The sequence below is a fragment of the Arachis stenosperma genome, chromosome 9 (genome assembly GCF_014773155.1).
Source record: "Arachis stenosperma cultivar V10309 chromosome 9, arast.V10309.gnm1.PFL2, whole genome shotgun sequence".
Lineage (NCBI taxonomy): Eukaryota > Viridiplantae > Streptophyta > Magnoliopsida > Fabales > Fabaceae > Arachis > Arachis stenosperma.
The window spans coordinates 52,241,637-52,268,091 of record NC_080385.1 but is presented as its reverse complement, the minus strand read 5'-3'; the positions used below and the strand labels follow the sequence as shown (position 1 = coordinate 52,268,091).

The 26,455-nt window shown below is 36.5% G+C and overlaps 1 long non-coding RNA gene across 4 annotated transcripts; it reads right to left on the bottom strand.

Annotated features, from left to right (window-relative positions):
- Positions 1–21,562: 21,562 nt before the first annotated feature.
- Positions 21,563–26,069, bottom strand: LOC130947685 (uncharacterized). 4 transcript variants are annotated; one of them, XR_009072765.1, is made up of 13 exons: positions 25,740–26,066; positions 25,376–25,505; positions 25,147–25,269; positions 24,965–25,068; positions 24,778–24,870; positions 24,411–24,494; positions 24,046–24,285; positions 23,791–23,931; positions 23,415–23,575; positions 22,582–22,698; positions 22,332–22,472; positions 21,998–22,187; positions 21,563–21,916 (listed from the first exon to the last, which is right to left on the bottom strand). It is a non-coding gene; the product is annotated as an uncharacterized LOC130947685 (long non-coding RNA). The 4 variants fall into 4 exon arrangements; XR_009072766.1 differs by having other exon boundaries at positions 21,563–22,187; positions 24,050–24,285; positions 25,740–26,069; XR_009072767.1 differs by having other exon boundaries at positions 21,563–22,187; positions 25,151–25,269; positions 25,740–26,069.
- Between the last annotated feature and the right edge of the window lie 386 nt (positions 26,070–26,455).

Below are 26,455 nucleotides of genomic sequence, written 5' to 3'. Positions count from 1 at the left end.
ATGTTCTTAACATTCTTGTTCATATTTTCTCAAGAATACACAACACCCAATTCTCAAACCAAATATTAGCAAACCCAATTTTCTCACAGTTAATTCGTGAGCACAGTCACTAGTCTAAGCTAACCAAGGATACAAATTAAGGACATTATTATTTTCCGCTTAGAGTTAGTGATGAGCTAAAGTAAAGAACAAAGGGGTAAAATAGGCTCAACATTGGTTTGCAAAGGATAATGAAAGGGTAAGGCCATATGGGTATGTAAACTTAGTGAAACAAAGGCCTCAATCATATAAATGCATACATACATTAAATAATGAAAATATAGAATCAAGCAAGACAAAGATCACAATTTTAGAGAGAAAAACACACACCAAAAATAAAATATTGGTTGATAAAATGCAACCAATCAATTAGGCTCAAAATCTCACTGGTTTTGTGTTTTCGAGCTCTAAACCATGTTCCAATATAATATTTCTTCAAACAAGTTTAACAAAAATTTTATTCAAATTAGTAAAACGCTATAAGAAGTTTCTTGAAGAAGAATTCATCATTTCAACCAAGCAGTGGTAGAATATGCACAAAAACAAAAAAACATGTAGTCAAACATGAAAATACAACAATGAACTAACAAAAAAAATCCTACATTGGTGTTGAGAAGGAACTAACTAACCCGCGGAAGTCGGTATTGACCTCCACACACTTAAAGATTGCACTGTCCTCGGTGTATGCTGAGATGTGCAAGTGGACGGGTTGCTACAATTGAGGCTTTTCTCTAAGACTTTCCTTCCCCGGCAAGGGCGCCATTTTGACGAACGGATTTTTTGCTAGTAAAGAATTTCACAAAAGTAATCATGTTGTAAGTATAGTTTCTAAACTAACAATAATCCCTCCATCAAAAACTTGTTTGTCACTAAAGCAAACCCTATAAAAATTAATAACCGAAGTATTTAAACCTCGGGTCGTCTCTCAAGGAATTGTAGGGAAGTATTCTTATTATTGGTTATGAGTTGTGTAAATTGGGGTTTTGGGGATGAGAAATAAGAAGAGAAAATTGAAGAGAAAATAAATAATAACAATAAAAATCCGTGACTAGGAGAAGATTAATCAGAAGTTCTATCCTTGTTGGACATTCCCAAGATCAGTTAATAATTGATTGTTGTTTCTACTAAGTTATCCCTTATCTAATAAAGAAAAGATAAGTAGGGAGCTAACTTCTATTCACAAGTCCTAATCCTCTCCCTCGGGAAGGATTAACGTTAGTAACTATAGTGCTAGCCAACAACTTCCAATTACCAATTAATTCTTGAGTATTCCAACTCAAGGGTCTCCTCTTAATCAACTTCCAAGTCAAGTTGGGAGCTAGAATATCAACATTAATACCATCTTCCTTGTTATAAAAAGGGAATAGAAAAGAGACATGATAATTGGAATAAAATTGGAAGCAATTAAATAAATAATAAAATTAAATTCATAAAAGCAATCCAGGTGTAACTCTGAACAAGGATTAAGAATATGGAAGAATAAGTGACAAGTAAGGAGCAAACTAGAATGATGAAGTCCTCAGCAGAGGTAGTGACTCTGTAAATATCCAATCCAACAGCATAAAAATAGGAATCCTAAATCCTAGAGAGAGGAGAGAGCATCTCTCTCTAAAACTACATTTAAAACCTAAAATTATGTGAATGAAAGTTGTATGAATGAATGAATGGATTCTCCCACTCTGTAGCCTCTAATATGTGTTTTCTGGGCCAAAACTGGGTCAAAAATAGCCCAAAAATTACTTGGGGTGATTTCTGATACGTATAGGTCGCGGCTCATGCGCGCGTACGCGCATCTGTGCACTATCCATGTGTGTGCGTGCTTTGCGCATGTGCGTTGCCTAACAGTAAGGCAATTATTGCAAATTATATAATGTTACGAAGCCCCAGACGTTAGCTTTTCAACGCAACTGGAACCGCCTTATTTGGACCTATGTAGCTCAGGTTATGATCGATTGAAAGCGAAGAGGTCAGTACTGACAACATTAGCAATTCCTTTAATTTCTTGTATTCCATCCGCTTTTGCATGCTTCCTTTCTATCCTCTAAGCCATTCCTGCCCTATAAATCTTGAAATCACTTAACACACATATCAAAGCATCGAATGGTAATAAGAGAAGATTAAAATTAGCAAAATTAAGGCTAAAGAAGCATGTTTCCAATCATAGCACAAAATCAAGAAGAAAAATATAAAACATGTGATTTATATGAATAAGTGTGAGATTAGTGGATAAAATCCACTCAATTAAGCACAAGATGTACCACGAAATAGTGGTGCATCAAATCTCTCCACACTTAAACATTAGCATGTCCTCATGCTAAGCTCAAGAGAACTAAAAGAGTGAAGGCAAAATGGTAGAATGTATGAAATGCAACCTATCTATATGAATGCAACTAAATGTGAAATGCTTTTACCTAGTTGGTGAAAATTAAATAGATCCTTTAAGAATAAATATGAACTGGATCTCACTAATTCAAATCATAAAATAAGGTACAAGTAAACTTGCAAAAGAAAATAGCTCATGAAAGCCGGGAACACGGAATCGAGCATCGAACCCTCACTGGAGGTGTATACACTCTAATCGCTCAGGTGTTTAAGGTTTGATTCTCTTAATTCTCTACTAATCTTGCTTTATAAGGCTTGCTCTTTTTCTACCAATCAACAAAGAATTAATGCACAGATACACATATCAAGAGGTCTTTTAAGGGTTGTAATGGGGTTAGGGTCAAGGTAGAATTGTATTGGTCAAGTGGACTAAAATCTGAATCCTTAATTAACCTAAACTTACCACCTAACTTAGGATAATCCATGTAATCCAAATACACAACCTAACTATCCATTAACCATGTTTTGCACATATTCAAGCATCCAAAATTTAAGTACAACTCATATGCATTGATATTATTACTTAACTTAGGGTATTTTGTCCCCTTTTTATTATTTGCTCTTTTTTTTTCTTTTCTTTTTCTCACATTTTGTTTTCATTTCTCTTTTCTTTTCTTATGTTTTTCTCAATGCATATGATTAAAGTATTGCATGCATAAACATTTGCTTAACATTCTTGTTCATATTATCTCAAGACTACACAACACCCAATTCTCAAACCAAATATTTCCAAACCCAATTTTCCCACACTTAATTCGTGAGCACTCTCACTAGTCTAAGCTAACCAAGAATTCAAATTAAGGACATTATTGTTTTCCGCTTAGAGTTAGTGATGTGGTAAAGTAAAGAATAAATGGGATAAAATAGGCTCAAGATTGGTTTGCAAGGGATAATGAAAGGGTAAGGCCATATGGGTATGTAAGCTCAGAGAAACAAAGGCTTCAATCATATAAGTGCATGCATACATCAAACCATGGAAATATAGAATCAAGCAAGATATAGGTCACAATTTTAGAGAAAATAACACACATCGAAACAAAATATTGGTTGATAAAATGCAACCAATCAATTAGACTCAAAATCTCACTGGTTTTGTGTGTTCGAGCTCTAAACCATGTTCCAATATAAATTTCTTCAAACAAAATTATCAAAAATTTTAATTCAAATTAGTGAAATGCTATAAAAAAATTTCTTGAAAAAGAAATTATTACTTCAACCAAGCAGTGGTAGAATATGCACAGAATCAAACAAACATGCAATCAAACATGCAAATGCAACAATGAACTAACAAAGAAAATCCCACATTGGTGTTGAGAAGGAACTAACAAACCTGCAGAAGTCGGTATCGACCTCCCCACACTTAAAAATTGCACCATCCTCGGTGCATGCTGAGATGTGCAAGTGGGCGGGTTGCTCCAACAGGTACCTATCTCCAAAGATTGTGCAGCAGACTTGTTTATTGCTCCAGTTAGAAACTTTTTTTTTTCCCTCTTGGTGGCCATCCTGAAAGAAGAGAAAAAGGAAGGGAAAGAACCCACAAATAAAGATATGAAAAGAAATAAAACATATGTGGGCTAGTGCCAAATAATAAGGTTCTCAACTACATGGTAGCTACAACATGTAAGTGAGAAAAAAAATTGAAGCACAGGGCATGTCAACTAAATAGCAAACAAGTCAAGAAGCACCAAAATAATGTAAGAAAAGATGCGACAGTTGAATAAGAACATGTAACACCAATGGTGAAATAGGAAAGCAGAAAAGGAGATAAAAATATGAATAAAAATAAAATGTAATGAAGGAAAGTATGCAGATGCAACATGTAAAAGAGAAGGAAAGAGAATAAGGAGGAGAAGGGAGGAGAGAAATTTGAAAGCTGGCGGCGCAATTGACGCGCACGCGTATAGTACGCATACGCGTGCATGGGGAGAAAAGAAAGCGCGCGGAGGCGCACAGTGAGCGGACGCGTGGGTAGCCATGTGTGGAAAAGGACGCGCACGCATCAGGGACGCGTATGCGTTGATAATTTTGTGCCTCGAGCACAGTACTAGCCCCAGTCCAGCATAACTCTCGGGTAAAAGAAGGTTTTACGCCGATTTCCCCAACCGCACGGACGTGCCAAGGGCGCGGACGCGTGGGTCGCCAAAACTGGAAACGGCCCGCACGCGTACAGTACACGTGCGCGTGGGCGGGATTGTGCCCAAGGCATGTTTCTCGCCCAGCTCCCGCGCCACTCTCTGTTCAATCTAACCCCTTTCGCATCCACAAAGGATGCGGACGTGCACTAGGCGCTGGCGCGTCGATCTCCTCTCTTCTTCTTTTTTTTTTTAAATGCATATGTAAATGCAAACTATATGCAGAAATAATGAGAAGAGTCACTAAATAAAACTAAAAAGAAAGAAAAGAATGATCATACCGTGGTGAGTTGTCTCCCACCTAGCACTTTTAGTTATTGTCCTTAAGTTGGACATTGGATGAGCTCCCTGTCATGGTGGCTTGTTCTTGAACTCGTCCAGGAATCTCCACCAATGTTTGTACTTCCAGTAACCTCCGGGGTCCCAAATTAGATGCATAAAGTCTTCAAGCAAGTTGAAGCAAGTGACAAGGCCCCAAGAGTATTGATTGCTAGAATGAATTCTGGAGTCCCAAACCTTGCTTTTGCACCCATCTTCTTGTTGATTATCATTGTTCCAACCGGGTGGCAAGTAATTAGAACTCTCACAGAGACATCCAAACAACCTTCTAGACCCATTCAATTTAGCTCTACACCAATCCTTGCACTTCAACTTGGAGCATGCAACCATATTGAACCTTGCAGGATAACTGTTACCACTAACCATCTTCCTCTTACTCTTAATGCCACAAAGAGCTCTAAGTTGACCATCAATTTTCAGTAAACCATATTCAAGTGGGAAAGTAAAGGTTAAGGATAAGAATTTTACCCACTTGAATATTGTGTTGGGTGGTAACGACTTTGGGGGAGGTGTTTCTGATGATCTTGCAAGCTCCACTCCCTTGTGCTCTTCTTTGAATTCTTCCATCTCTTTGCAAGCCTCTTTAACTTCAACCGCTTCTTCTTGGTAGCTTTCTTCCAATTCAATCTCCTCTCCATTGCCTACCAAGGGCATGGGGGGTAACGTTAGGATTTTTTCTAGTAAAGAATTTTATAAAATTGCGTTGTAAGTATAGATTCTAAACCAACAAGAATCCCTTCGTACAAACATTTTGGTTGTCACAAGTAACAAACCCCTTTTAAAATTGATAACCGAGTATTTAAACCTCGGGTCGTCTTCTCAAGGAATTGCAGGGAGGTATGTTCTTATTATTGGTTATGCAAAAGTATGTTTGGGGTTTTGGATTAAGGTAAAAGGTATGTTGAATGACACTTAAAATAAAATAATAACAACTGTAAAATAAACCTTTGGTAAGGTATGAGAACTGGAAGTCCTATCCTAGTTATCCTTATCAATTGTGATGAGAATTGGATTTTTCTCCCACTTTGTTAACCTCTAACTATGAAGGTAAGTCAAGTGAATGAATTAATTCGAATCCTCAAGTCCCAGTCTTTCCTTGGGAAAAGTTAGAGTTATTGGATCTCGAATCAATTCTTGAAGAATTCCAATTTTCAATCAACAATGAGTTTGATAACTCAAGAGTCACCAATTAATCAACCAAAGCCAAAAGGTAGAAAAATCTAAATTATTTATATCATAAATAAGAGAAACAAATCATAGATCTGAAAATATCTCAAATTATATTTAAATAAGAAAATCAATCCAAACATGGAACATTGAAAATAAATAAATACAAAGAATATTGAACCTGAGTTGTAGAAGAAATATTTATAATCCTAATAAAAATCCTAATCCTAATCCTAAGAGAGAGGAGAGAACCTCTCTCTTTAAAAACTACATCTAATCCTAAAATTATGAATTATCAGAGCATTTTGAGTCTCTGCATTTTCCCTGACTTTAATCTGTGTTTCTGGGCCGAAAACTGGGTTGAAATGCGGCCCAGAATCTCTGCCAGCGACTTTTGTAATTCTGCAGATCGCGCACGTCACACGATCACGTCACCCATGCGGACGCGTCATCCACGCTTCCGCGTCGCTTCCGCTTTTCCAATCCGCGCGTCCGCGTCATTCATGCGGCCGCGTCACTGCGAATTCCTCCACGCGGTCGCGTCGCTGACGCGTACGCGTCACTTCTCGCTGGTCATCTCCTCAATTTCTTGTGTTCCTTCCATTTTTGCAAGCTTCCTTCCCAATCTCTCACTCATTCATGTCCTATAAAGCCTGAAACACTTAACACACAGATCAAGGCATCGAATGGTAATAAGAGAGGATTAATATTAGCTAAATTAAGACCAAAGAAGCACGTTTTCAATCATGTAATAATTTTAGGAAAGAAATATAAATGCATGCTAATTATATGAATAAGTGGGTAAAGACCATGATAAAACCACACAATTAAACACATTGTAAACCATAAAATATTGGTTTATCAACCTCCCCACACTTAAACATTAGCATGTCCTCATGCTAAACTCACGGAGACCAAATAAATGAGTAAAGAAAGGCAAGACTCATGCAATGCAACCTATGAATGTGAATGCAACTACATGCTAAAATGATTCTACCTACTTGGTGAAAAAGTAAATGAATCTTTCAAGAATAAATATGAACTGGATTTCACTAATTCAAATCACAAAATACAATATAAATAACTTGCAAGAAGAAGATAGCTCATAAAAGTAGGGAACATAGAATTAAGCACTGAACCCTTACTAGTAGTGTATATCATTCTAACTCTCAAGTGTCTAGGGTCAATTCTCTCAATTCTCTACTAATCTTGCTTTCTATAGCTTGCTCTTTATCTAACAATCAACAAAAATTTAATACACCAATACACAAATCAAGAGGTCTTTTAAGGGTTGCAATGGGGTTAGGGTCAAGGTAGGATTGTATTTGGTCAAGTGGACTAAAATCTGAATCCTTGATTAACATAAACTTTCTACCTAACTCAAGACAATCCATTTAATTAAAATGCAAAATCTAACTTCCCATCAACTGTGTTTACTACATATTTATGCATCCTAAAATTGAGTTTAGTATATATGCATTGATACCAACACTTACTTTGGGGCATTTTGTCCCCTTTTATTACTTGCCTTTTTTTTTCTTCTCAATGCATATGATTAAGGTTTTGAATGCATAAACATGTTCTTAACATTTTCATATTTTCACACAAAGTCTAACATACTCAATTCCCAAACCAAACGTTTCCAAACCCACTTTTCCCCACACTTAATTCATGAGCATTCTCACTAGTCTAAGCTAATCAAAGATTCAAATTAGGGACATTATTGTTTTTCGCTTAGAGTTAGTGATGAGTTAAAGTAAAGAACAAGGGGTAAAATAGGCTCAACATGGGTTTGCAAAGGATAATAAAAGGTAAGGCCATAAGGGTATGTAAGCTCAGTGAAACAAGGCCTCAATCATATAAGTGCATACATACATCAAATAATGGAAATATAGAATTAAGCAAGACAAAGATCACAATTTTAGAGAGAGAAAGACACACCAAAAATAAAATATTGGTTGATAAAATGCAACCAATTAAATAGGCTCAAAATCTCACTGGTTTTGTGTGTTCGAGCTCTAAACTATATTCCAAAATAATATTTCTTCAAACAAATTTGTCAAACAGTTTTATTCAAATTAGTGAAATACTATAAAAATTTCTTGAAAAAGAAAAATATTACTTTAACCAAGTGGTAAAATATGCACAAAAAAACAAACATGCAATCAAACATGCAAATGCAACAATGAAAAATTGAAATTGGTGTTGAGAAGGGACTAACTAACCCGTGGAGATCGGTATCGACCTCCCCACACTTAAAGATTGCACCGTCCTCGATGCATGCTGAGATGTACAGGTGGGTGGGTATTGTGGTTCCTCAGCTGTTGCTCGTTGTAGAAGCTTTCTCTTTACCCGTTCTGGTGGCCAGCCTGAAAAAAGGGAGAAGAAAAAGGGACATGAAGTCAAAGGGATGGAGCAAAGAGGAGGGCGGTACGAGTGATAATCATGCCAAGTAAAAAAAATAGTGAATGAAAGACATGGTCATGACTCCATGTGATCCGTTCATCAATGGAAATATAGCAAGGCATGGGGAGTATTGGATGCAAGATGTTTATTAGCATGCTGACAAGGGCATGAGTAGCATAGATCAAGCATCAAAAGCTTTAATGTATTGTTAGTCGTGAGAAACTAACAATAACGTTTTTATTGACAATTATATTTAATTAATAAAATAGTAAAGGAAATTTGTGAAAAGCAAGCATTGAATAGTAGAAGAGAATAATTTAAAATAATGCACCATGCCATACGAGCTTTTTCACAAACACTTAGCATGCATGGTGAATATGTTATTGAAAATATTAATTAGAACATGCAAGAAGCCCTATAAAAAATAATATATAATTGTCAAACAATTCCTTGAATAACCCACAAGTAAAATAAATAAATTTCTAACACCAATGAAAATAATGCAATGAATGAAATTATGCAAATAAATTAAATAGAAGTGAAGAGGGATGAGAAGAAGAAAGTAAGAAAAGGGAGAAGAAAGAAGAAAAGAAATAAGAAAGGAAGAAAAGAATTAGATACAGGGAAGAAAAGATAAGATATTTGGCTGTGTTGGAAATGTTGTGCGGCGCAAGCGACGCGAACGCGTGGGGGACGCGGTCGCGCGACTTGCGCTTAAATTAATCGACGCGGTTGAATTGGTCATGCGGACGCGTGACTCAGGTTATGCTACTGGCGCGAGGGCAGCCTCGCGCTCGCACAACTCTCTGTTCAAAATCTTAATTTGCCAAAATTAGGGTGACGCGATCGCGTGGGGTATGCGATCGCGTGAGTAGCTTCAGAAAGGAATGACGCGGACGCATCGGCGACGCAGACACGTGATAGGGATTGTGCGTCCAGCACCAATCCAGCACCACTCTCGCACAATAATTCGTTGTGTACCCTTTTTTACATCAAAAGTCAGGGCACGCGGCCGCGTGGAAGGCTATAATTCCCAGGTGATGCGGACGCATCAGCGACGCGGTCGCGTGGAACGGTTTGTGCCACTGGCACGCCTCCAGCCATGCTCTCGCATGACTCTCTGTTCAATTCTTCTCTACCCAATGCACTAGTGACGCGGACGCGTCAGCGACGCTACCGCGTCGCGTGCATGTTTTCCCCTCTTTTTTTTATGCAGTATGTAGAATGCAATGCTAACATGAATGTTATGCAGAATGCCAGGTTCAATCAAAACTCAAAAACAAACAAAACATACTAGAATTAAAACTTGAAAAGGGACGATCATACCATGGTGGGTTGTCTCCCACCTAGCACTTTTAGTTAAAGTCCTTAAGTTGGACATTTGGCGAGCTCCTTGTCATGGTGGCTTATGCTTGTATTGATCCAAGAATCTCCACCAATGCTTGGACTTCCAGTAGCCTCCGGGGTCCCAAATCTTATTTCTGCACCTGTCTTCTTGTTGATCATCATGATTCCATTCGGGTAGCAAACAATCTGAATCCTCAGGGAAGCTGTCAAATAACTTTCTAGAATCCTCAGGGGAGTTACCAAATAACTTCCTAGACCCATTCAACTGAGCTCTACACCAACCTTTACGTTTAAACTTTGAGCATATAACCATGTTGAACCTTGCAGGACAATACTTACCACTAACCATCTTCCTCTTACTCTTGATGCCACAGAGAGCTCTAAGTTGGCCATCCGTCTCCAGTAGCCCATATTCAAGTGGGATTAGAAAGCTAAAGGATATGAATTTTACCCACTTGAATGTTTGTGAAGGATGATGGCAACTTAGGGGGAGAGGTTTCTAATGAACTTGCAAGCTCCATTCCTTTGTGTTCTTCTTTGACAACTACCACCTCTTTCCAAGCTTCTTCAATATCAACCTCTTCTTCTTGGTAGCTCTCTTCCAATTCAATCTCTTCTTCATTGCTCACCAAGGGTATGGGAGGTTGTGCTTTTTCTTCTTGAATATCCATCTCTTGATCAACCTCTTCCAAGTCTTCAACCATGATATGCCTTGGAGGTTGTACACTCTCCTCAACAACAAATTCAAACTCCTTAGAAGAGGGTTCTGTGACTTGAGGTTCCTGTGAAGGTTCTGCATCTCCTAAATCTTCAACCACTTCTTCCTCTACAACTATTATGGCTTTCTCCACTTGTTCCAGTGCAAAGTCATGCTCCTTATTGTCCACTGGAGTCTCTAGTGTCTCCTTCATGCTATGTTCTTCATTAGATTTTCCACATGAAGCCATGGGGGTTCCTTGAGTGTCCGAACGTCTGGAAGGTAATTGATTTATTGCTTGCTCCAATTGATGAAGGGTTGCATGAAATTGATCTATTGTCTCCTTGAAAGGATCCTTTGACTCTTGCTCCTCCTTGATGATTACCTTTCCATGACAACTCCCTTTTATTACTCCTTCACCTTCAAGGGTCTCTTCTACCTTCACCTTTAGTGCCTCCTCTAGCTCCTTATGACGTATGGATTTGCGAAGATGATCCTCTCTCTCTTGTTCCATATCAATAGCATCATTGGAATCATCTTGCTCTTGGATTGATGGATGTGGGTGCTCTTCCATGGATGGTGATGATGGGATGGGTGGATCATTATGTGGTTAAAAAGGAAGTGCACTAGAGCTTGAGGGTTGATTATTGAAGGTATTTGATGGCCTGATTCGGATGGCGAGAGCTTGTATAGTCGAGTTTAGATCGGTAAATGCTTTCTCCATGGAGGTTTGGGGTGGGTAGGAGGGTTCATTTGTTGGGAGAAAGGGTTCATGGTAGGAAGGTGGTTCATTTTGATAATGATAAGCAGATGGTGTATATTGAGGTGGTGGTTCTAAGTATGGCTCATAAGGTGGTTGGTGTGGCGGATAAGGATTAGGGTCATATGGAGGTGTTTGGTGGAAAGGGGCTTGTGAGTGTGGTGGTTCAAAGTTATGTTGTGAGGATGGTCTATAGGCACGGGGTGGGGCTTGTTGGTAGTTACAAGGTTGTCCACCGAATCTATCAGTTGGACATGCATTGTAAAATGGTCTTTGTCCATGGTATCTAGGATGGTGTTGTTGCCTAAAGGGTTGATTGGATCCTTGTGGCTCCATCCATCTTTGATTGCTTAGACCTTGATGCATAGTCCTGTTATAGCTTCCATTCCTTGCAACAAAATTAGAACCAAACTCAAAGCGAGAGGGTTGAGAATTCATAATAGTTATCAGAAATAAGAGGGAAGAGAGAAAACAAATAAACAAGCAAAAGAAAATTTATTATATATATTTTTTTGAAAAATATTTACAATAACCAATAATAAGGCACACGTTTGCAATTCCCCGGCAACGACGCCATTTTGACGTTAGGATTTTTGCAAGTAAAGAATTTTATAAAAATAGTCGCGTTGTAGATATAGATTCTAAACCAACAGAAATCCTTTCGTGCAAACGTTTTGGTTGTCACAAGTAACAAACCCCTTTAAAATTGATAACCGAGTATTTAAACCTCGGGTCATCTTCTCAAGGAATTGCAGGGAGGTGTTCTTATTATTGGTTACGTAAAGGTATGTTTTGGGGTTTTGGATTAAGGTAAAAGGTTAGTTGAATGACAAGTAAAATAAAATAATAATAACTGTAAAATAAACCTTTGGTAAGGTATGAGAACTGGAAGTCCTATCCTAGTTATCCTTATCAATTGTGATGAAAATTGGATTTTTCTCCCACTTTGTTAACCTCTAACTATGAAGGTAAGTCAAGTGAATGAATTAATTCGAATCCTCAAGTCCCAGTCTTTCCTTGGGAAAAGTCAGAGTTATTGGATCTCGATTCAATTCTTGAAGAATTTCAATTTTCAATCAACAATGAGTTTGATAACTCAAGAGTCACCAATTAATCAACCAAAGCCAAAAGGTAGAAAAATCTAAATTATTTATATCATAAATAAGAGAAATAAATCATAGATCTGAAAATATCTCAAATTATATTTAAATAAGAAAATCAATCCAAACATGGAACATTGAAAATAAATAATACAAAGAATATTGAACCTGAGATGCAGAAGAAATATTCATAATCCTAATAAAAATCCTAATCCTAATCCTAATCCTAATCCTAAGAGAGGGGAGAGAACCTCTCTCTCTAAAAACTACATCTAAAATTGTAAAAGGTGAATTATGAAAGCCTAATCTGAATTCTCCTTCATTCCTCCACTTTGCAACCTTTAATCCGTGTTTTCTGGACTTGAAACTGGGCCGGAAATAGCCCAGGATTCGCTGTTTACGAATTCTGCCACGCTGATTTTCGCAGATGCGACGCGTTCGCGTGGATGATGCATTCGTGTCGCCTATCTGTATGGCCACTATGGAAAATTATATATCAAATCTAAGCCCCGGACGTTAGCTTTCCAACGCAAGTGAAACCGCGTCATTTGGACCTTTGTAGCTCAAGTTATGGTCGTTTTAGTGCGAGAGGGTCAGGCTGACAGCTTTGCAGTTTCTTCAACTTCTTGTATTCCTTCCACTTTTGCATGCTTCCTTTCCATCCTCTAAGCCATTCTTGCCCTGTAATCCCTGAAATTACTTAACACACATATCAAGGCATCTAATGGTAATAAGAGAGGATTAATAATAAGCAAATATAAGATCAAAGAAGCATGTTTTCAATCATAGCACAAAATTAGGAAGGAAAATGTAAAACATGCGAATTGTATGAATAAGTGAGTAAAGAGTTGATAAAAACCACTCAATTGAGCATAAGATAAACCATAAAATAGTGGTTTATCAGGGGACTGTGCATCTTCTTCTTTAATCTCCATCTCTTGATTAACCTCTTCAAAGTATTCAACCATGATGTGCCTTGGAGGTTGTACACCCTCCTCAGCATCAATTTCAAATGTCTTGGAAGGAGGCTTTATGACTTGACATTTCCATGGAGGTTTCGCATCTCCTAAGTCTGCAACCACTTCCTCTTTAACTATTGCGGCTTCGTCCAGTTATTTTAGCATAAAAGCGTACTTCTCCTTGATGATTTTCTATCCATGACAACTCCCTTCAACTACTCCTTCATCTTCAAGGGTCTCTCCTACCTCCACATTTTGGGTCTCCTCTTGCTCCTCTGGAAATAAGGCCGTGTGTAACCGATCTATTGCATCTCTAAGACAATCCCTTTTCTCTTGTTCCATGTCAATAGCATTATTAGGATCATATTGCTCTTAGATTGATGGATGTGGGTGCTCTTCCATGGATGGTGGTAATGGGATGGAGAGATCATTATGTGGTTGAAAAGGAAGTGCACTAGAGCTTGAGGGTTGAGTATTCAAGGTAGAGGATTGGTCCATGCGGGATATAAGATTTTGGAGTTTAGAGGTGAGACCAATGAGAGAGGTAAGTGTGTTCTCCATAGAGGTTTGGGGTGGGTAGGAGGGTTCAGTTGTTGGGAGAAAGGGCTCAGAACACGGAGGTGGTTCCTCTTGATAAGGATATGGAGATGGTGTATATTGTGGAGGTGGTTCTATGTATGGTTCATATGGTGATTGGTATGGTGGATAAGGGTTAAGGTCATATGAAGGTGAATGGTGAAAAGGGGCTTGTGAGTATGGTGGTTCAGAGTTATGTTGAGGGGATGGTTCATAAGCATATGGTGGGACTTGTTGGTAACTACAAGGGGTCCACCATATCCATCATCTTGGTACGCACCCTGGAATGGCTCTTGACCATAGCAATTCGGTGGAGGTTGGTTATAACGCATTGGAGGGGGTTGTTGCCAAGAGGGTTGATCAAATCCTTGTGGCTCCTCCCATCTTTGATTCTTCCAACCTTGATGCATGTTCTCATTATAGCTTCCATTCCTTACAACAACATTGGAACCAAACATAAAGCCAGAGGGGTGAGAATTCATAGTAGTTAATAAAAATTAAAAACAAAAAAACAAATAAATAAGCAAAAACAAATATTTACAATAACTAATAATAAGGCACACATTTGCAATTCCTCGGCAACGGCACCATTTTGACGAACAGACTCTTGCCTGGTCTAGAATTTCAAAAATAAATCCTCGTTGAAAGTATAGCTTCTAAACCGACAAAGAATCCTTTCGTGAAAAAGTTTGGTTGTCACAAGTAACAAACCCAGAGTAAAATTGATAACCGAAGTATTTAAACCGTCTCTCAAGGAATTGCAGGGAAGTGTTCTTATTATTGGTTATGAGTTGTGTAAATTGGGGTTTTGGGGATGAAAAATAAGAAGAGAAAATTGCAGAGAAAATAAATAATAACAATAAAAAGCCTTGACTAAGAGAAGATTAATTGGAAGTTCTATCCTTGTTGGACATTCCCAAGATCAGTTAATAATTGATTGTTGTTTCTACTGAGTTATCCCTTATCTAATAAAGGAAAGTTAAGTTGGGAGCCAACTTTTATTCACAAGTCCTAATTCTCTCCCTCGGGAAGGATTAGCGTTAGTAACTAGAGTGCTAGCCAACAACTTCTAATTACCAATTAATTCTTGAGTATTCCAACTCAAGGGTCTCATCTTAATCAACTCCCAAGTCAAGTTGGGAGCTAGAATATCAATATTAATACCATCTTCCTTGTTATGAAAAGGGAATAGAAAAGAGACATGATAATTGGAATAAAATTGGAAGCAATTAAATAAATAATAAAATTAAATTCATAAAAGCAATCCAAGTGTAACTCTGAACAAGGATTAAGAATATGGAAGAATAAGTGACAAGTAAGGAGCAAACTAGAATGATGAAGTCCTCAGCGAAGGTAGTGACTCTATAAATATCCAATCCAACAGCATGAAACTAGGAATCCTAAATCCTAGAGAGAGGAGAGAACCTCTCTCTCTAAAATTACATCTAAAACCTAAAATTATGTGAATGAAAAGTTGTATGAATGAATGAATGGATTCTCCCACTCTGTAGCCTCTAGTCTGTATTTTCTGGGCAAAATACTGGGTCAAAAATAGCCCAAAAATCGCTGGCGGTGATTTCTGATACGTACAGATCGCGGCTCATGCGCGTGTACGCGTCATGTGCGCGTACGCGCCATTTGTCTGCGCACCATCCACGTGTGCGCGTGCTTTGCACGTGCGCATCGTCTAACAGCATAGCAACTATGACAAATTATATATTGTTGCGAAGGCCCGGACGTTAGCTTTCCAACGCAACTGAAACCGCCTCATTTGGACCTCTGTAGCTCAGGTTATGCTTGATTGAATACGAAGAGGTCAGGGCTGACAGCATTAGTAATTCCTTCAATTTCTTTTATTCCATCAACTTTTGCATGCTTTCTTTCTATCTTCTAAGCCATTCCTGCCCTATAAATCTTGAAATCACTTAACATACATATCAAGGCATCGAATGGTAATAAGAGAGGATTAAAATTAGCAAAATTGAGGCCAAAGAAGCATGTTTCCAATCATAGCACAAAATCAGGAAGGAAAATGTAAAACATGCGATTTATATGAATAAGTGTGAGATTAGTGGATAAAATCCACTCAATTAAGCACAAGATGTACCACGAAATAGTGGTGCATCAAATCTCATTTTGACAAACGGACTCTTGCGTGGTCTAGAATTTCACAAATAAATCCTCGTTGAAAGTATAGCTTCTAAACCGACAAATAATCTTTTCGTGCAAAAGTTTGGTTGTCACAAGTAACAATCCCCTAGTAAAATTGATAACCGAAGTATTTAAACCTCGGGTCGTCTCTCAAGAAATTGCAGGGAAGTGTTCTTTTTATTGGTTATGAGTTGTGTAAATTGGGTTTGGGGATGAGAGATAAGAAGAGAAAATTGTAGAGAAAATAAATAATAACAATAAAAAGTCTTGACTAGGAGAAGATTAATTGGAAGTTCTATCCTTGTTGGACGTTCACAAGATCAGTTAATAATTAAAAAAAAAGAGAGCAGATCAACGCGCCAGCGCCCTTGTGCGCGTCCGCGTCCTTTGTGGAAGCGAAAGGCGTTAGATTGAACAGAGAGTGGCGCGGAGATGGGCGAGAAACGTGCCTTGGGCACAATCTCGCCCATGCATCCGCGCCCTTGGCGCGTCCGTGCGGTTGGGGAAATCGGCGTAAAACCTTCTTTTACCCGAGAGTTATGCTGGACTGGGGGCTGGTACTGTGCTCGAGGCACAAAATTACCAACGCGTACGCGTCCCTGACGCGTGCGCGTCCTTTTCCACACATGGCCACCCACGCGTCCGCGCACTGTGCACCTCCGCGCGCTTTCTTTTCTCCCCATGCACGTGTACACGTGCTATACGCGTGCATGTCAATTGTGCTGCCAGCTTTCAAATTTCTCTCCTCGCTTCTCCTCCTTATTCTCTTTCCTTCTCTTTTACATGTTGCATCTGTATACTTTCCTTCATTGCATTTTATTTTTAACAATAAAATGCAACATTTTGACGAACGGATTTTTTGCTAGTAAAGAATTTCACAAAAGTAATCACGTTGTAAGTATAGTTTCTAAACTAACAATAATCCCTCCGTACAAAAACTTGTTTGTCACTAAAGCAAACCCAATAAAAATTAATAACCGAAGTATTTGAACATCGGGTCGTCTCTCAAGGAATTGCAGGGAGGTGTATTATTATTGGTTATGAGAAAAGTATCTTTTTGGGTTTTTGAAAAGTTTGAACAAGGAATGTAAATGACAAGGAAGTAAACTAATTAATATGAAAACCCTTGCAAGGTATAAGAACTGGACGTCCTATCCTAGTTATCCTTATCAATTGTAATGAGAATTAGCTTTTGCTCCCACTTGGTCAACGTCTAACTATGAAGGTATGTTAAGTGGATAAATCAATTTGATTACTCATGTCCTAGTCACTTCCTAAGAAAAGACTAGAGTTAGGGGAATTCAAATCAAACAGCAAAGAATTTCAATTTTCAATCAACAAGGAGTTTGATAACTCAAGTGTCTCCAATTACTCAACACAAGCTAAGAATGTAAAAAGCTAAATTAAAATCATAAATGTAAAATACCTCAAATTGCATTAAATAAAGAAATCAAATCTAACATGGAGTTCATAAACAAATAAAAGAGAAACTAAATTAAAAGAACATTGAACTTGAAATTGAGAAGAAGAAGAAATCCTAATCCTAAAACCTTAGAGAGAGGAGAGAGCCTCTCTCTCTAAAAACTACATCTAAAACCTAAAATTGTGTGAATGAAAGTTGTGTATGAATCAATGGTTTTCCCCACTCTGTAGCCTCTAATCTTTGTTTTCTGGGCCAAAAACTGGGTCAAAAACAGCCCAGAAATCGCTCGTTGTAGTACGTCACGCATGTCGCGCATACGCGCTAGGTGCGCGTGCGTGCCGATGGACTTTTTGCCATTGTGCGCGTGCACGTCAAGTGCATGTGCGCGTCACCTAGCTGCATGGCCACTATGTTAAATTATATATCGTTGCAAAGCCTCGGATGTTAGCTTTCCAACGCAACTAAAACTGCCTCATTTGGATCTCTGTAGCTCGAGTTATGACCGATTGAGTGCAAAGAGGTCAGGGCTGACAGCATTAGCAATTCCTTCAATTTCTTGTATTCCTTCCAGTTTTGCATGCTTTCTTTCCATCCTCTAAGCCATTCCTGCCCTGTAATCCCTGAAATCACCTAACGCACATATCACGGTATCGAATGGTAATAAGAGGATTAAAATTTGTGAATTAAAGGCCAAAGAAGCATGTTTTCAATTATAGCACAGAATCAGGAAGAAAAATATAAAACATGCGATTTCTATGAATAAGTGTGAGATTAATGGATAAAATTCACTCAATTAAGAACAAGATGTACCACGAAATAGTGGTGCAAGACTCTGTCATTGTTATTCTATAGTAGAAATATGACATTTATAAAGGAGAAGTTGAACAACACAACCTGTATTTATCTATAGTTATATGATTATATACAATAGGGTGGGTTCTTCTTACTCTTCTTCTTTCACGTCAATATTTTGATGATACATAGTTTAATTAGTAATTATCAGCTAGTTCCTAAACCAAATGTATGTGGTTTTGTATTTGAGGAAACATAGTTGTGTCAAAGTATGTAAATAACTTGATAACTAATTGGGACATAATGATTAAGTTTAGCTAGATTCCAATTACTAAAATATAATGTAAAAGGAAACAGAAGCAAGAAGTTCTAGCAGGAGTTCAAGTTCAATTGACCTTTCTATGTTTAATATTTCAGTATTGAAGAATCAGTGTGATGTTCTTATATATTAAAATTGTGGAACTGAAATTATATAAAATCTAACTAACCTATTAATTAGATCACATAAGAACACAAGAGATATATTAAAATAAATGATGAAGACTTCAATTGAGTATGAAATACATAGAATTGACTCATTATTTTGTACATCTTGTAAGGTTGTAATTATCTTCACCTAATTTCTAAGCTATTAATTGTATATTATTCAAGAAATTAATAACCAATAATTGCTTTCTTTCTTTTATTTTTTCAAGCATTTGCTGGTATAGTTCTTCAAACATTCAATTTAAAAGTAGTTAGCAAAACAGAACTGAAAGCCATCTTTGTTTTCAGGACAAGATTAATTATTTGAATTTAATATACCTCTAGGACCAGATAGCAAAATAGCTCTCCTTTATAGAGAAAGGTTCCTGGTGTGCTTGAAAAAATCAATATACTTCAAACGAACATGTGCAACACTTGTCAACAACACTCGAGTTTTTCGCTGCCATTGTCAACATAATATGGAAACATGAGTGTTATTTATTGATCATAACTTATCCATGAATAAAAAAATAGTTATCAATATAAAATTGTTGCTCAGTTAGACAAAACAGTAGATGATTGAACCATATTTGAGGAAACATAGCTATTTCAAAGTATGTTTATAACTTGATAACTAATTAGAACATAATGTTTGAGTTTAACTATATTCCAAGTATTTAAGTATAAATTAAAAAGAAAAAGAAGCAAGAAGCTCTAATTCAACTTCAGGTTCAATTGACCTTTTCATTTTTAATATTTCAGTCTTGAAAATGACATACCATATTCTTCCCATCCAATTTCAATCACTAAAGTTACAATAACAATAATAATAATGCAAAATTTATTTTTATGCACCAATAGTAAAAAATAGTTACTTTTTTTACCCTATAGACAAGATTCATATATACACCTGCTCCTACCCAAAAATAAAAAGCTGATTGCCAAATTTTTATCAAAAGAAAAGAAAAAGGTGAGACAAATCTTGGAATTTAAAAGCGTGCTAATTGAAGTTCAAATCAGTAATTTGATTTGTACATAACAATCCTATATTTTACTTACTCAAGTTGGTAGAACAACTTGAGTAATAGAACAAATAGATCTGCGAAGTGGTTTGTCATTATTTTACACATTTTTAGATTAAAAATAAATACTAAGTAAATTCTCAAAAAGATTTTGTGCAAGACTTATTGGTTCTTGACAAATGAAATACTTGTCATAGTTGAAGGTACATGAACACACCCCAAATAATTTATTTCAAATCTCCGTGATATTCAGTCGTCAGAGAACCTGCTTCAAAGCAAATAAAAAGAATACATAGATATGTTTAAGTTAAGACAAATTCAGAATGTTACTCCGAGAGATGTCTAGAGCCAAATCGAAACCGTTAAGTAGTCCTATAATGAACTGAGGACCAAATAGAAACAAGAATGTGCCTAGGGTAAATTATCAAATTGAGATCACAAGTGGGAGGGTGGGAACGAGTATTTCATGGCATGAAGGACAATTTGATCATAAATAATATTTTAGGATTGCAAGCCATTCACAGCAACAACAGTTAATACATGGAGTATCACTTATAAAGTGAAAATAAATAAGATTGTGAACAACTATATAGACTTTTTTAATCCAAGCAAATTGACCATATGAATCAGGTTCCTCATCCAAGTAAACTAGCTATACTTACAGTAATCATATTAGAATGAGTGTATATATATATATATATATATATATATATAAATTTAGCTTCAATGCACTTCTCCAATAATCATATAACAATAGTTTGTATTCTTTCTCTTCTAATTCCAATTCTAACAGTCTCTATCTACCTTTAGTTTTGACTAACTTCTATAATCTCCTCCTCTTTCCAAGACTTCTCAACTCACGTTCAAACGCTTAATACAAGATTTTACCATCTTTATTCATCGCAGACAGTGCCCAACTTTCTCTTTCATGCATTCATTTCTAATCTCTATCTTGTCAAGTGTATTCACCCATTCACTAGGGACATACTTACCCCTTCAATCTAACACGTTAAAAAATTATCAGGTAAAAGGAAAGGGCCAAAATGGCAAAAAGCAAGGATAGCAATACCATGTAGCAAATTTCACCACCTTGATTGCTGGTACTTCACTATCTGTTTTGGTAAGGTACACTTAGTAAGTGGTGAAAAATGAAGAGGGTGAAAAAATAAGAGTACAAAGGTCTTCATATTAAGTTATTAGAGTATGGTATGAAATCACAACTAGAAAATGGATTAATACAGACAGATTTACAGACGGATTTAGTCTTTATTACAGATGAATTTTTGGTTACCGACGAAATTACCGACGGATTTTGTCCCTCTGTAAATGCTCCGTCGGAAATTATTTACCGACGGATTTTTTTTCCGTCGAAAAATTACAGACGGATTTTTACCAGTTACCGACGGATTTTCCCTCTGTAAATTTTCTATCCATTTCCCAAAGGCGACAAACTTTCCGACAGATTTTCCGTCTGTAATTACAAACGGATTTTTCGACGAATTTTCCGTCTGTAATTACAGACGGATTTTCAAATCCGTCTGTAATTACAGACAGATTTTTTGACGGATTTTTTGTCTGTAATTACAGACAGATTTTCCGACGGATTTTTCGTCTGTAATTTGAACCTTGGAAAATTATCTCACACTATGATTACAGACAGAAAATCCGTCTATAAATCCGTTGGTAAAGTAAAATAGAAATTTTTTTATTTTTCCATTGCAAAATGAATACTTTAGGTTTATTTTTTAAATTTCCTCCATCAAAGACACTGTAAATTGAAAAAAAGAGACCAAAAATCATATAGATAAACATAATATTCATTACATGATACCTATAAAATTGGATGTTATTTTTCAACATCATTGGCCAATATCTCACTATCTCAATAAAAAGATACCCAAAAAAATAAACCATTGACAAAACTATAACTATTTACATTACTCATTGACACTACTAGTTCCTTCATTTTCAACAATTTAAACAAACAAGATTTTATATTGATCCTATTCCTTTTAGATTGCATGATGGTGACTTGCTCAGAGCCATTGACAAATACACCTCCTGGATCTCCTTGTGGTTGTGTGTGGCCACTTAGCTTCAAGTTAAACTCCACATCAGCATTGCAATATACAAGTTCTTCCATTTGGTTTTCAAGTTAGCTGAGAAAATTGCAGCCAGTCTTTTGTTGAGTCGCAACCAGGTTCGCATTGTTTAAATTAAAGGGCACAATATAGATTTACCTCAACAAGGACCTTTGCCTTCTTTGACTTTAGCTTGGACAAAATAGCTTCATCTACTAAGAAATTGCCTTCTCTATCATCTCTACTCCAATAAATTCTGTGATTCCAACAGTAGCAGCCATGTTTGATGTTTCTTCTCTGCTTTGCTTGCTTGGTTTCTTCAATTTCATCTTTCTTAGAAGTTAGAACCCTGGTTTCATTCAAAACAGTAGAATTCATCTAATGTTCACATGGCATTTGTTAATGAGACTATGTGATATTATAAGTCAGAAGAAGAATGAGGGAACTGGCCTAGAAAACACTTGCTTCTTAGAGTAAAAAACTATATACTCACCAAATGCTTATGCCATGTCATTCCTAAGAGACCATCTCTGTCAGTGAATGCACGTTCAGCCATCATAAGTCTATCATTCACATCTCTCACTTTCATTTGGTACTCTTTCCATATTCTCCAACCTTTACTTGCTTCTATTTACTGAACAAAAAGAAAAAGAAAAGAAAAGAAAAGAAAACACTTTATTATATGATAGTTGTTATTTTAAGAACTTGTGTTTGTTTTAAGTTTAAACTTGGCCAAATGATACCTTTCTCTGGTCATTTATCTTGATTGCTGCTTTCTCAAGCTCCTTGATTGACTTCAATATAGGAGACAAATTCATGTCTTTATTTGAAATCTCAACTTCCAATTTCTTCACATTAAGCTGTGATTCAAACATTTTGGTTTCATGAATTAAGTATATGTAGCAAAAGTAATATAGAAAAAAAATAAATGTAAAAGAAGTTAACATAGCTTCAATAATGTAGAAACTATATTATAAAATATAATAGAAAAGGAGATATAGATACAAAAATTGAATATGTAACTCTACTGCAAGAATAATTGAATATGTAACTCTACTGCAAAATGAAGCTTCAGATCTTCTTCTGAATATCTAATTTCTTAGTCAACAATTACTCTCATAATTATCCTAATTGCATATTATCACAATAATTGAAGCTTGTGGCCCACCGAGTTCCTCTTTTTACATTATATTATATATCTACAACCCATTTCTTTCTTTAATCTTTATTAAAAAGGAGGTTGAATAAGTCATTGTAATTATCAAAATCCTGACTAATGTTATGCAGTACCATTTATTTTATTTGATTTTTCACGCATTGATTTGGCGTATTTGGACCTGCCTTTTCTATAGTTTATCCATAGCACTAACAAAAAGACAAAAGCAAATAAGAACGAATGCTTTATTTAGAATTAAATATTATCCTTGTCTTTATCTTTGGGACACTGCCTAATCTAACTTAAGCACCAGAAAGCAACTAACTAGGGAATCTTGTAAAGAAAAGAAAACAAAATTTATCAAGAATATTATGCATTCTAGACAGGGATGACAACAATTTTTTTTTCCCATTTGATTACCTTATAAACTGGTCCAAAACCACCTCTTCCTAATAAGTTGTCAGTTGAAAAATTGTTTGCTGCAGAAGTAACCGTATCTATACCAAATAAGGGCAATTCTAGATCTTCCTCATCATGCTGACTATTTATTGCATCTGATTCTCTTTTCTCTTTTATCTTTCCTGCAAAGTATAGTAGCATGCAATGTATAAACAAACTCAGTGTTCTATGCTCCTATAAATTTTGCTCAATCTGAATTTTGGAACTGAAAAATAGATATATGAAGTATAACTACCAATATAACTCTGTTTCTGTTGTAGACTTTTGTTGAACTGCCTTGAAGGCCTTTGAAATTACTCAAGAATTAAGAATCAAACAATGAGAATTACTTAACTACCTTTTTTACGAATCTCCCATCTATAAATGATGATGGCCAAGCATAAGATCAAAATTCCAGAAGACAGCACCCAGATTATAGCAGAGGTAATCTTTTGCTTCTTTTTCTTGAACTTGGGCAATCTTTTTTGTACAATTGCTTCTAAGAAATGTTAAGTTTAAAAAAAAAAGGACAAAGTTAGAAATGACAGAAGATGAAATGTTTATACATGTAAAAGGAAAGAAAAGTTTCAAACTGGGTGAGATAGTTTAGTACCTACATCTTTCCCTGCCATCTTTACATAAATATCTTCAGATGCAGTCATCAATTTCATATCCATCAGATTACCAAACCAATATCAATTACATAAATATTTTCAGCATGATCACGCTCAAGATGCTTCACAATGGGGGATTCATCACCCAAAACCTGTCATAACAAGATAAATTCACAAGAACGTTGCTTTGCCAACTTTGCTTCCGCAATCTCCATGATATACTTTGCAGCACTAAAACACTGAGATCCATAACAATTTGCAACAGTCAAAATCAATTTAGAATCTTCAGTTCAAACATTATAGGGCTAAGCAGATAAGGTGATGAATGATGATGATGGTAGTGGGATTGAGGACAACCAACTACCTCATTAGCTTTCTCCTCCGTAGCACAAAGCACAATAGCTCTGGGATGCTTTGAATCCAAACCAACCTCGCCATGTCGCAGCAGCTACATAAGTAAACACATTCTTCAGGTCATATTTCCATTGATTCTTGTCGGTTAACAAATCCCATTGAAAACAAACATAGAAGGAACGAAATACTAGAGCTACAACCAAATTTCTCTTCAGGTTTCAGTATCATCAATCATCACAACAAAATAAATTGAATATGACATCATACATAATTAAAGTTATTTCACTAAACAAAGTGATTCCAAAAGAATAATGCTTAGAACCCTTGATCATGACAACTAACTCAGGATATTAATTCTTCAAATCAATCATACATACGTGATACGTCTAACTTTGAGGGGTTATGCTAGGTAGCAGCGCAACAAATTGCCATGATGCACCAGGAGCATCTTTTGGATTTTCAGGTACTTCCTGTTATATAAAGATATTCAAGCAACAATTATGAATAAAAACTCATTCAACCAAGTTATAAACTATAAATGTTAATATCTTTTTTTTGTCAAACCTGTCTAGCAACTCCCAAAAATTGAAGCCCACGCTCAGCAAACTTAACAATAGTTGCATAGCCTTTCTCCTCACATCCTCTTTGCAGTTGCAGAGGTTTAATATCTAAACAGGGAGAAAAGAATATTGTTAAGTCCACTGCACAAACATAATCAGCTGGTGCCAATAGCAGAATATTTTTACCTACTCAGGAGCACCTTTGCTGGATCTATGCCAATTTCCATCATATTCAATGTAAGTTAGAGCAGTCTTCTTGTCTCCAGGATTGAAAGGGAAAAAATGGACCTCCCTAATTCCAGCTCTTGCCTGCAAAATTTACATTAAGATTTAGAAATTCTTACCTTTAAATTCAACATATATTTTTTCCCTTTTAGTTTCTTATATTGAAAAATCAATTTGGGAATATATTTACCTCCTTTGGATCAGCAAGCATACCAACAATTGCGGCATCTATAGCATCTTGATTCTCAGTTCTATATGGAAGACCAAGTTAACATGGACACTAGTCTTCAATCGCTGAGACACTGTGAATCAATAAAAACCTAATCCCCAAAAAATTCAACCAAAATGAAACTAGTCAATGCATTCAGAAACCTTGATTTCACAAACAAGTTTATAAGAACACAAAATAAAGAACTGTAATCGTTACAAGTTCTTATCATAGAATAGGAAATAGAATTAAAGTTAGCGATGGAACATAGGATAATATAATTAGAGTTAGCGATGGAATTTAATGAAAGAAAACAGCGATGAAAGAGAAAGGATATTAGGGTTACCTGCACAGCTGAGGCAAGATCGAAGAGAGAAACGCAGCAACACACGGAAAAGAGCAAGCACTAGTGGCGAGATCGAAGAGAGAAACGCACATTATGGTTCGAACAGGAGCGATGCGAGCAAGGCCGACGGAAGGGGTGCGACGGAGAAGAACCGGGAAGGGGTGCGACGGAAGGGAGCGATGCGAGCAAGGCCGATGGAAGTTGAGTGCAATGGAGGTTCGGTGAGACGACAGTGCAAGGTTGATAGCGCCGCCGATGAAGCATTCAGAGGGGATGAATGTGGAATCGTGAGAATGTGGTGTGAAATGAAGAGGGATAACTGTGATCCTCAAATGTTTATTCATATTTCCGACGGAAAATTTTAAATTACAGACAGAAAATCTGTCTGTAATAATTTAATTAAACGCAGCATCTTGTCTATTTAATTACAGATGGATTTTCTGTCTGTAATTATTTCCCACGAAAAAAAATTAATTTTTCCGACGAAATTATCGACGGATTCTCTTTTCCGTCTGTAATTTATACTAATTTATTTTTTTTATTTTCCGACAAAAAATCCCTCTGAAATTCTGTCTGTATTTCCGTGGGATAAAATCCATCGGAAATATCCGTCTGTAATAACTAGTTTTCTAGTAGTGAATGGAGATGGAGAAAACTCTTTCCTTTTAACTTATTATCCCTTTTCCCAATTTCATCAACATTCGGTCTAATATATC